The sequence below is a fragment of the Canis lupus genome, chromosome 37 (genome assembly GCF_011100685.1).
Source record: "Canis lupus familiaris isolate Mischka breed German Shepherd chromosome 37, alternate assembly UU_Cfam_GSD_1.0, whole genome shotgun sequence".
In the NCBI taxonomy this organism is placed as follows: Eukaryota; Metazoa; Chordata; class Mammalia; order Carnivora; family Canidae; genus Canis; species Canis lupus.
This window is the reverse complement of record NC_049258.1, coordinates 25998539-26008294: the sequence shown is the minus strand read 5'-3', so window position 1 is coordinate 26008294 and position 9756 is coordinate 25998539. Positions and strand designations below refer to the sequence as shown.

The following is a 9756-nucleotide window of genomic DNA, read 5'->3' as shown; positions in this document are numbered from 1 at the left end:
GAGGGAGACAGAACATGAGAGACACCTAACTCTGGGAAACAAACAAGAGGTAGTGGAAAGGGAGGTGGGCGGGGGGATGGGGTGGCTGGGTGATGGGCACTGAGGGGGGCACTTGATGGGATGAGCACTGGGTGTTATGCTATATGTTGGCAAATTTAACTCCAATGAAAAAATAAATAAAAAAGAAGACAGGCACTTAACTGAGCCACCCAGGGGCCCCATAAACTTTTATTTTTTAAGATTTTATTTATTTGAGAGAAAGAAAGCATGAGCAGGGGGAGGGCACAGGCAGAGGGAGATAGAGACTGCCCACTGAGCAAAGAGCCCACACAAGGGCAGTCTCCCTCCCAGGATCCTGAGATCATGACCTGAACAAAAGACGGATGCTTAACCGACTGGGCTACCCAGGTGCCCCAAGATAACTGAGTTCTTAAAATTTATCTAAAGCTTCTCCTTTCCTGAATCTTTTCTTTAAGGTTTTATTTATTTATTTATTCATGAAAGACACAGAGAGGCAGACACAGGCAGAGGGAGAAGCAGGCTCCATGCAGGGAGCCTGATGTGGGACCCTATCCGGGTCTCCAGGACCACACCCTGGGCTAAAGGCGGCGCTAAACCGCTGGGCCATCGGCGCTGCCCTCCTTTCCTGAATCTTAATGCTAACACAATGATGACTTCATTACCTCAAATGTAGGTAGTGCTGTCCAGGTTACAAACCGCTTCGATATTCATACTCTCATCAGCTCACAACAACCCTCTGAGGTGGAGTGTCTCAATCCCATTTGACAGGCAACAGGAAAAAGGCTCAGAAAGGTGAAGGGATCTGCCTGTGGTCTACGGCTCTGTAGGCAGCATAGCCAAGAACTGAAGCCAGGGGTGGGGCACCTGGCTGGCTCAACTGTCCATCTTGGGGTTGTAAATGTGAGCCCCATGTTGGGTGTAGAAATTACTTAAAAATCTAAAAAAAAAAAAAAATCTTAAAAATAAAATTAAAGTCCAGGGGCTTCTGGATTCCTGTGTTATATTTATCCCTATACATTATAGGGGCCGGCGGCCCCCACCACCATATCCCGATGCCCTCCTACAATGGTTGAACTTCCCAAGCTATGAGCACAAACTGAAATATACCGCTAGCTTTCCAGGCAAAATTTTTTTTTTTTTAGAAATTCCATCTTTGCTACTAGAGGCTGCACAGGGGAGCGGCCTGAGGTCCTAGCCCAGCTCTGCCACCTGACTGTCACATGATCTTGAGCAAGTTACTTACCCTTTCTGGGCCTCACAGTCCTGGGGTTGTTGAAAGAAATGAGTTCATCCATGTAAAGTGCTTGAAACAGTGCCTGGCACGTAGTAAATGCTCAATAAATATGAGCCAGCTTCACTACGACTACAAATTTAAGAGACACAGTACCGAAAAGACCTTGAGTGACTTCAAATGTGAAACATAACATGTCCACACATGAAATAAGGGGAAATCATCTTACACTTACAAGGACAATTAAGTCTTCTGGCCCAACTGGAAGATACTAATCATGCAAATTCCAAGACAGAGGGATCCAGAACAGGATAGATTCTCACACTCCTTGGCCAACGGACCAGTCTTTGCATCTGTAATCCTCACCCGGCAGACTGAAGAGTTTCTGGAAGGTGGGAGGGTGTGGGTTCAGCCCCCCATTGCCACCTAGACCGGCCTAGAACCCTTCTCCCTCCTCCCCAGAGCCGAGCACCCAGCGCCATTTGTGGTTGGCCTCGTGGTGAGTAAGACATTATTTTTACAAGAGAGATAACAGGGCTTGAGAAAGAGCCCCAACTCTGGAGTTGGAAAGGCTAAAATAAAAATGAAATACCAGTTCAATGCTTGGCACGGAACAGGTGCTCAACAAATGTCATTCTTCTTTACTCTCGCTGTTGGCCGGCAGTGGTTTCTCCTATCATAACCAGTGTCCCTCGGTAAACCTGGACTCAGATCTGAAACAAATCCAATCTCAGGAGGGCACTGCCTATTCCACAAGCTTCTCTCAGCCTGCATAGCCCACCGTGCAGCTCAGATGCAAACTCGTGGCTAGACCGACACTTTGACTCCTAAGTCTGTGCCCTTCCTCTCTGTTCCCCAACCACCTGAGCAGCTAGCCTGCTTTGAATGTTGTTTTTTGAGAATGAATAGAACATAAGCCTTTTTGTCTTTTTTTTTTTTTTTTTAGATTTTATTTATTTGAGACAGAGCACAAGTAAGGAGGAGCGGCAGAGGCAGAGGGAGAAGCAGGTGCCCCACTGAGCAGGGAGCCTGATGTGGGTCTCCATCCCAGGACCCCAGATCATGACCTGAGCTGGAGGCGGACGCTTAACCAACTGAGCCACCCAGGTGCCCCGCTTTTTTGTCTTTTTTTCACCCAGAGTCAAAGTCTCAGGAAACCTAGGGAGGTTGCAGAGGAGGAAAAAGAAAGGGTTAGCAAGACATGCAGTGTCTTGGCCAGAAGTGGAGGGAGAGGCCAGAAGCTGTCCCTGACCCTTTGTCTTGCCCCCAAGGTGTGGAGGGTGGGGAGAGGGAGGTCAGGGAGTCCTGCCGGCCTCAGGGGATGGGGGCTTGACATAAAAGGTTTTGAAAATGCTGTAAAGCAGTATTTCCTGCACACCCAGGTGTGTAAGCCAAAACCCACTCACTCTACACCAGCTCTGGGTGCACATCAGGGAAAAAACCTGACGTGGTCCTTGCCCTTGGGCCCTTCACAGTCCCCAAACAAGCGACACATGAACTTGTGATTATAAGGTATGGCAAGTGGCTGTTACAGAGAACACTGCGGTGGCATGGTTAAGGACGCGCTCTGTAGAGGGGACAGTGGAGCAAAGATCTGAAGGACACAAAATAGTGGGCCGCAGGACAAAGGGTATGTCGGGGAAGCAGGGCAAGGGGGAGCATCCGGGCAGAGAGCAGGGCCTAGGAACGGGATGTGGCAGGAAAGAACAGACCTGGAGGTCCGGGTGCTGAGGATCTGGGTGGTGCTCCTCTGGTAGGTTGTGGTAGCCCTAGAACCGGGGGCCACAGGGCAACGCACGGACAGAGGGCTTGACCGAGGGTGGGGGCGCCTGGCTGGCTCAGTCAGTAGAGCGTGCAACTCTTGACCTCAGGGTTGTGGGTTCAAGCCTCACATTGGGTGTAGAGATTACTGTAAGAAAATAAAATCTTTAGGGGCACCTGGGTGGCTCAGTCGGTGAAACATCTGTCTTCAGCTCCTGTCATGATCCCAGGGTCCTGGGATGGAGCCCCACACCGGGCAACCTGTTCGGCAGGGAGTCTGCTTCTCCCTCTCCCTCTTAAGATCTCAAGATCTTAAAAAAATAAAATCTTTAAAAAAAATAAAATGATGGAAGGTGAGCCAGGGAAGGTCTAAGAGGCAATAAATACCGTTGAGGAAAGAGAGGGAGGTCCTGAACGGGAGAGGCTGCACCTGCTCGGTGAGACTCTGAACCTGAGCCTCGGCATCCTCACCTGTAAGAGAGAGATCATGCTTTTCCCTTGGGGCTGTACAGAGCCAACGGCGTTGAGGGATGATCACCAAGTGGCACAAAGCAGGTGCTCCCAAGCGGCACTGTAGGACACTTGCGGCCTGCAGTCACAGCCGTCCCCCCGAGCCGGGCCTGAGCCAGTTGTCCCCGCCCTCCCCACCCCCGACTATAAGCTGCTGGACAGCAGGAGCAGGCTCCCATCCACCCGCACAGTCCACCCTCCCACCTCCTCACAACAGCCTGGCCCGTTTTAAGAGCTCAATAAATGTCGTGGAATTGAACACAAGTGTGCGAGTAATTATAGTAACTAATAAACTGAGGAATGCTTCTTCGGAGGACAGAGAAGTCAGAGTCCGAGATGATCAAATGACAAAGGACGGGCCGAGAGAGGACACGCCGTGGCTCGCTCCCAAGCCGGGCCGCGTCTGACGTTCCCTCTGAGGCCCACTGGGGAAATATCCAGTCGTCAACGCACGGGCAGGGAGATGCAGGCTTTCTTCTTGTGATCACCAAGGGCATTCCGAGGCCACAAAGTGGGTTGGAATAACTCACGGGCAGTTCTGTTAAACCAGCACGGATTTGATGCTTCACGGTTCACATGGCACTACCGCGTGTGACAGCATTCCAGTTTAGTTATTGATGAGGCTCATCCTCGATGGATGGAGAGGAGCATGCCACAGCCTGGCAAGGGCAAGTCCCTTCCCGGGGTTCAACAGTGAGCCACAGACATGAGGCATAAACACGGACCTTTTAGATGGAAACCACTGTGCCTTCCCCTGTACGACCACTGCTCCACGCGGACTCGTGAGCACGAAGATGCAAAGTCCTGCAGACACCCAGACACAGGCCCAGCACAGTCCTGTGGCTGAACCTCCCACCGCGGAAGGTCAGAAGCCACTGTGGCATCCTGGCCACGGAGGAAGGATGTCACCCTTCATTCCATGTGAAATGACCCATCAGCTAGGAGGCCCCTCCTCCCATTGAGAAAGAAAGGCAGAGCTTTCAAGCTGAGCAACTCTCCACTTTCCGAAGTCTCAGAGGTCAACACCTACGCCACTCAGTTTCGGGGGTGCCTGGCTGGCTCAGTGAGTGGAGCAGGGCACTCTTGATCTCAGGCTTGTGAGTTCAAGCCCCACCCTGAGGGTCGAGTTTACGTAAAGAAATAAAATTTAGGGGCACCTGGGTGGCTCAGTGGTTGAGTGTCTGCCTTCGGCTCAGGGCGTGATCCTGGGGTACCGGGATCGAGTCCCACATTGAGCTCTCTGCATGGAGCCTGCTTCTCCCTTTGCCTGTGTCTCTGCCCTCTCTCTCTCTCTCATGAATAAATAAATAAAATCTTTAAAAAAAAAAAGAAAATTTAAGAAAGAATAACAAATAAAAATACATTTAAAAATATATCATTCAAAAAAAATAAAAATAAAATAAAAATATATCATTCAATTGTGTCCACTGACACCCTACAGCCTCATCTGAATTTTTAATTATTACTTTTGAATCAAAAGATGTTCGGGGGGTTAGGAATCTTTTTAAAACAAAAAGTAACAGAGCCTCAATACCATCCCTGACTCCTGCGCTCTTCTCATCTTGTTCCCCCACCACCAATTTGTTTGTCTCTCTGGAACTCACTTATACAAACACAAGCAAACACGAGTGTATCCCATCCTACCTTATTTCTACAGAAAAAGGTGGCAGAGGGCTGTCACAGTTTCAGGGAGTGAATCCTTTCTCCCCACTGCCTCAGGCCTGCATGCCTCAGGCCTGCACTGCCAGCAAGCCCAAGGCCAGACAGCTGATCAATAGCACTTGCTGGGGGAGGGGGGAAGGCCAGAGTGAGTGGACCAGTCGATCCCTGGGGCCGGCCCAGGGTGTGAGAGGCAAGTGCTCGCGGGCGGACATCTGTGCACAAGCGTCAGTAGCAAAGCAGTCCCAGGGCGAGGCAGGGCGTCAGAAGCAGGTGCATCCTGGCACCTGGTGAGGTGCAGAGCTAAGGCCAGACGCTTCCAGGGGCGGCAATGGCCTCACCCTTGGCCGCTACCCTGGGGGCCAATACCAGCCCTTGTCTTCCAGGTCACCAAGGAAAGAGCACCCACAGGACAAGGGGTGCAGAGGACTTTGTCACACTGTTAAAGCCGCCTGCAGAGAATTAAAGCACCAAGAAATGGAGGGAGCTCCTCAATGGCTCCAGCCTCACGTCTCTGCAAATCATCCTAAAAGGACTGCAGGGAGCCTGCTTCTCCCTCTGCCATGTCTCTCATGAATAAATAAAATCTTTAAAAAAAAAAAAAAAAAAAAAAAAAAAGGACTCCAGGGGAGGCTGCCCTACCTGGACCAGGACCCAGTAGGCCTTCCGGGGGAGGCGCCTGTAAGTGGGCCTGGCCCCTCTGAAAGGGAGCTCTGGGCCGGGGGCTGCGCAAGGTACTTCTCAGGGCCAGTCCTGGCTTGTCTGCAGAGTGTGCGGGAGCGCGGACGAGGAAGGGGGTGTGCGCACCGCCTGCAAAGTGGACTAGTATTTTTGGGAGGTTTTAATTTGCTTCAATTAAAAATTCAGGCCAGCTCTGAGCAAACAGAAGTAGGTGAACTTATTTTCTGAACCTCTGCACCAACATTTCTGGGCCCTCCACCCTAGCCAGCACTTCCCGACTGGCCAGTTCCAAGATGCACACGGCTTCCTCCCCGCTCTCCAGCTAGAGGGACCAGGGTCCTGCTGGGGGAGGGAGGGAGAGACCCCATCTGGCTCCACAACACGGGAGAAGCCCCCTCTCTGGGACCTCAACACCAGTCTTCCGGGTCTGCATCATTTCCATACACAGAAGGCTCCTTCCTCAACCTCAGTGGCTCCATATCTTGGGATCAAAGGACTGTAGGAAACACTTGGGAAAAGGAGATGCTGGCACCACCGTCCCCTCCCAGCAGCCCTGGCCCAGAGAAAGCCCTGGCTTTCTTGGGGGGAGTTTATGAGCCACTGGAGAAACCCTCCTGCCCTGACACACACTCCAGCAGGCTCTGCAGTAGAACCTGTGTCCTATCAATCTCTGTCAAGCGAAGGAATAAATAAACTCACCCGTTCAATGTACTCATGAATGGCTACGTACTGAGCGTGTTTCAGGACAGGAACAATGCTGACCCACACGAGGGTCAGAAAAGGCAGGCCTGGGACGCCTGGGCGGCTCAGTTGGTTAAGCATCTGACTTCAGCTCAGGTAACAATCTTGGGGCCCTGGGAGCAAGCCCCACGGCGGGCTCCCCACTCAGCATGGAGTCGGCTTGTCCCTGGCCCTTTGCCCCTCCCCCACGTCGTGCACACATGCTCACCATCTTTCTACAATAAATAAAATCTTAAAAAAAAAAAAAAAAAAAAAAGGCAGGGGACTCTTACCAATATCAGCTCCTTCTCGTCCTCAGAATCCAGGGCCTTCTCTATTGTACTTTTGCTCTTTTGTGAGTTAGGGCAGGAAGCTGAGTGACCGTCCTCCAGTGACAATGATTACTTCCCATGCGATTCCATATTCTGGGGCCCCAGGGTTTGCAGAGGGCTGGCTGGGTCACAGGAAGAAGTGGGCCCCAGGAGCCTAAGTCTTCTCTGGCCTACCCGACCCTAGGCCCCACCATGGACTTCCCCAAAATAGCTTTTTTTTTTTTTTTTTTTTAAGACTTTACTCATTTATTTATGAGAGACAGAGAAAGATAGGCAGAGACACAGGCAGAGGGAGAAGCAGGCTCTATGCACGGAGCCCAACGCGGGACTCGATCCCAGGTCCCCAGGATCATGCCCCCGGGCTGAAAGCGGCGCCAAACCACTGGGCCATCGGGGTTGCCCCCCAAAATAGCTTTATAGTGAGGCTTGACCAAGTCTCCAGAGCACATCTCCCCCATGAACCCTAAGTCAAAGGCCTTCTAGTGGGGAGAAAGGAGTAACCCCAAGAAACCACACACACACCTTGCCCTCCAGGTCCACACCTTACAAACCCTCCTACGTTGACCAATGATAATAGGAATTCCAGGAACATGGCAGTCCTCCAAATTCAGGTATGCAAAAATGACTTTTTTCTTGATACCCCAACTATATCCTTATTGTTATTATCCTCGTAATGAGTTCCCATCTCTAACCAACAGAGAAGTTAATCTGGTAACATTCAAGTCAAACTAGCTTAATCACTGATTTCAATTCAATCTATTCAAGTCTGACTTGGTCACATCCCCATTTGGGGGCTGGGCTTATACCACCCTCCTGCTGCGCTCCAGCAAGGACTGCCCGAGGGGCAAGCTCGCTAGCACACTCTCAGCTGACTCCATGTGACTCCAGGGGCCCATAGGGTCCTCTGGACTCCCTTCCTTTTCCATTCAAGAGAAATCTGGGCAACTAACCTGCTGAGACCTTAAAGACCGTCTCCATGTGCCCTGGTGGCATAGGGAGCATCTGACATGTCATCGTCCTCCCTAATTCCAAACACAGGGCTACGCACAGGCCCTGCACTTGGAAGTTCCCAGTGTTAGAAGGAATTGTTCCTACCCTGCTCCTAATGCCTTTTTCTAAAAACTCTCCTCACGGGATGCCTGGGTGGCTCAGTGGTTGAGCATCTGCCTTTGGCTCAGGGTATGATCCCAGTCCGGCATCAGGCTCTCCACAGGGAGCCTGCTTCTCCCTCTGCCTGTGTCTCTGCCTCTCTCTCTGTCTCTCAGGAATAAACAAAACCTTTAAAAAAAAATAAGAGTCAAAAAAATAACTCTCCCCTCATCCCACTGCAGAGCTCTTTATACCCTTTTATGACCCTTTCAAATTTCTTACCACTTAGTCCTTCCACTTAACGCCTGAAGATTGGCATCTTTGTTCTCTGCTGTTCAGCCGGAAGGGCTGAAAATCCCCCATGGATCAATACTTCACCTAACATCTCATGACATGACTTCAGATACGTACGGTCCATCCGGCTCGCCTGTACTGGACAAGTGCAGGATTGTGCAGGGCAGGGGGTGCCGAGGTCCCACCCCGTGAGCGGGGATGGGCATGGAGGCCCTTTAACGGCAGGGAAGGGGAGGCCGTGGGGCTCTGTGGTTTGCTGAATGCCAGGCCGTGAGGTCATATGATCCTGGACACATCAGGTCTCCTCCCTTTACTGACGTGACCTTGAACGAGTCACTTAATTCCTCTAAGCCCACTTCCTGTAACGAGAAGCCACCCACTTCCCAGACCCCCGTGAGGAGCAGATACCATCACTAGGCACTTGGCTCAGCGCCCGGCATGTCACTGCTCCATAGACGAGAGCCACCCCACAACCACACAGCAGACTCAGCAAGAGCCCAGCTTCTGGGCCGAAGGGCAGCTGGGCTGGAGCCTCCAATGCTCCGAGCCCGAGCCTTCCTCCCAGGGCCTCTGCACAGACACGTGGGGGCCACTTGTCCTGCTGTGTCCATTTTCAGATGCAAAGATCAAATCCCAAGTCACACTGGCTCAAGTTAGAGTGGGGATTTATGTAGTTGGGACCCTTTCTGCGGCTCATTATTTGGTTCCAATTAGCGTAAGCGAGAGAGAGAGAGAGAGAGAGAGAGAGAGAGAGAGAGAGAGAAGAAACGGGAAGGGACCTCCTTTAGTTCACATAACCTGAAGTTCCAGGGACTGCCTGCAGGCACAGCTGGTCCAGGGACCCCGGAGAGACCAGCAGGACACGGCCCTGCGTGCTCCTACTCCCGCCTCCACCTCTCTACACGGCTCCGCTCTCAGGAAAGCTCCCCCCTTCGTGGCCCACAGCTCCAGGCTTACCCTCTCAGCACCCCTCACGGGGAAAGTGAGCCTCTTTCTTGGGTGCTCCAGCAGCCACACCGAGCACGTGAGCCCCTCTGGACAGATCACTGTGGCTGCGGGGACAGAGGTGAAGGTGAAGGACCAGGCTGCATGAGGAGGGGGCAAGCGCTCCCTCCACAGCCCATGTCCACCCGCCTCCTCCCCAGACACCCCTCACCCCCAGCGCCCACTGCCCACACCGGAGATACTCATTATTTCCCAGCTGTAAATTGAGACCTAGAACCAAACTGGCCCCATTTGTTGGGCAGTGATATCCACATCGGGCCCCCTAACAGGCTTGGCTCGCTGAGGCCTGGTACCCACGGGTCAGGGGTCCTACTTGCTCCCCTCAGCTGGGGCAGAGGGGGCTCCCTGGATAGACAAGGCTGAGGCTGCTTGGGCTGCCCCCTGCAGGGGGAGCTGTGGGCGGGGTGCTGTGTGTTAGAAGAGCTGAAGGAGCAGCAGGCTGCAGAGTGACAC

General features: G+C 52.3%; 1 long non-coding RNA gene across 1 annotated transcript; it reads right to left on the bottom strand.

Moving 5' to 3' along the window:
* Window positions 1-303: 303 nt before the first annotated feature.
* Window positions 304-9245, bottom strand: LOC111094331. The gene is made up of 5 exons (XR_005385420.1): window positions 6877-9245; window positions 1845-1965; window positions 1488-1637; window positions 1265-1384; window positions 304-958 (listed from the first exon to the last, which is right to left on the bottom strand). It is a non-coding gene; the product is annotated as an uncharacterized LOC111094331 (long non-coding RNA).
* Between the last annotated feature and the right edge of the window lie 511 nt (window positions 9246-9756).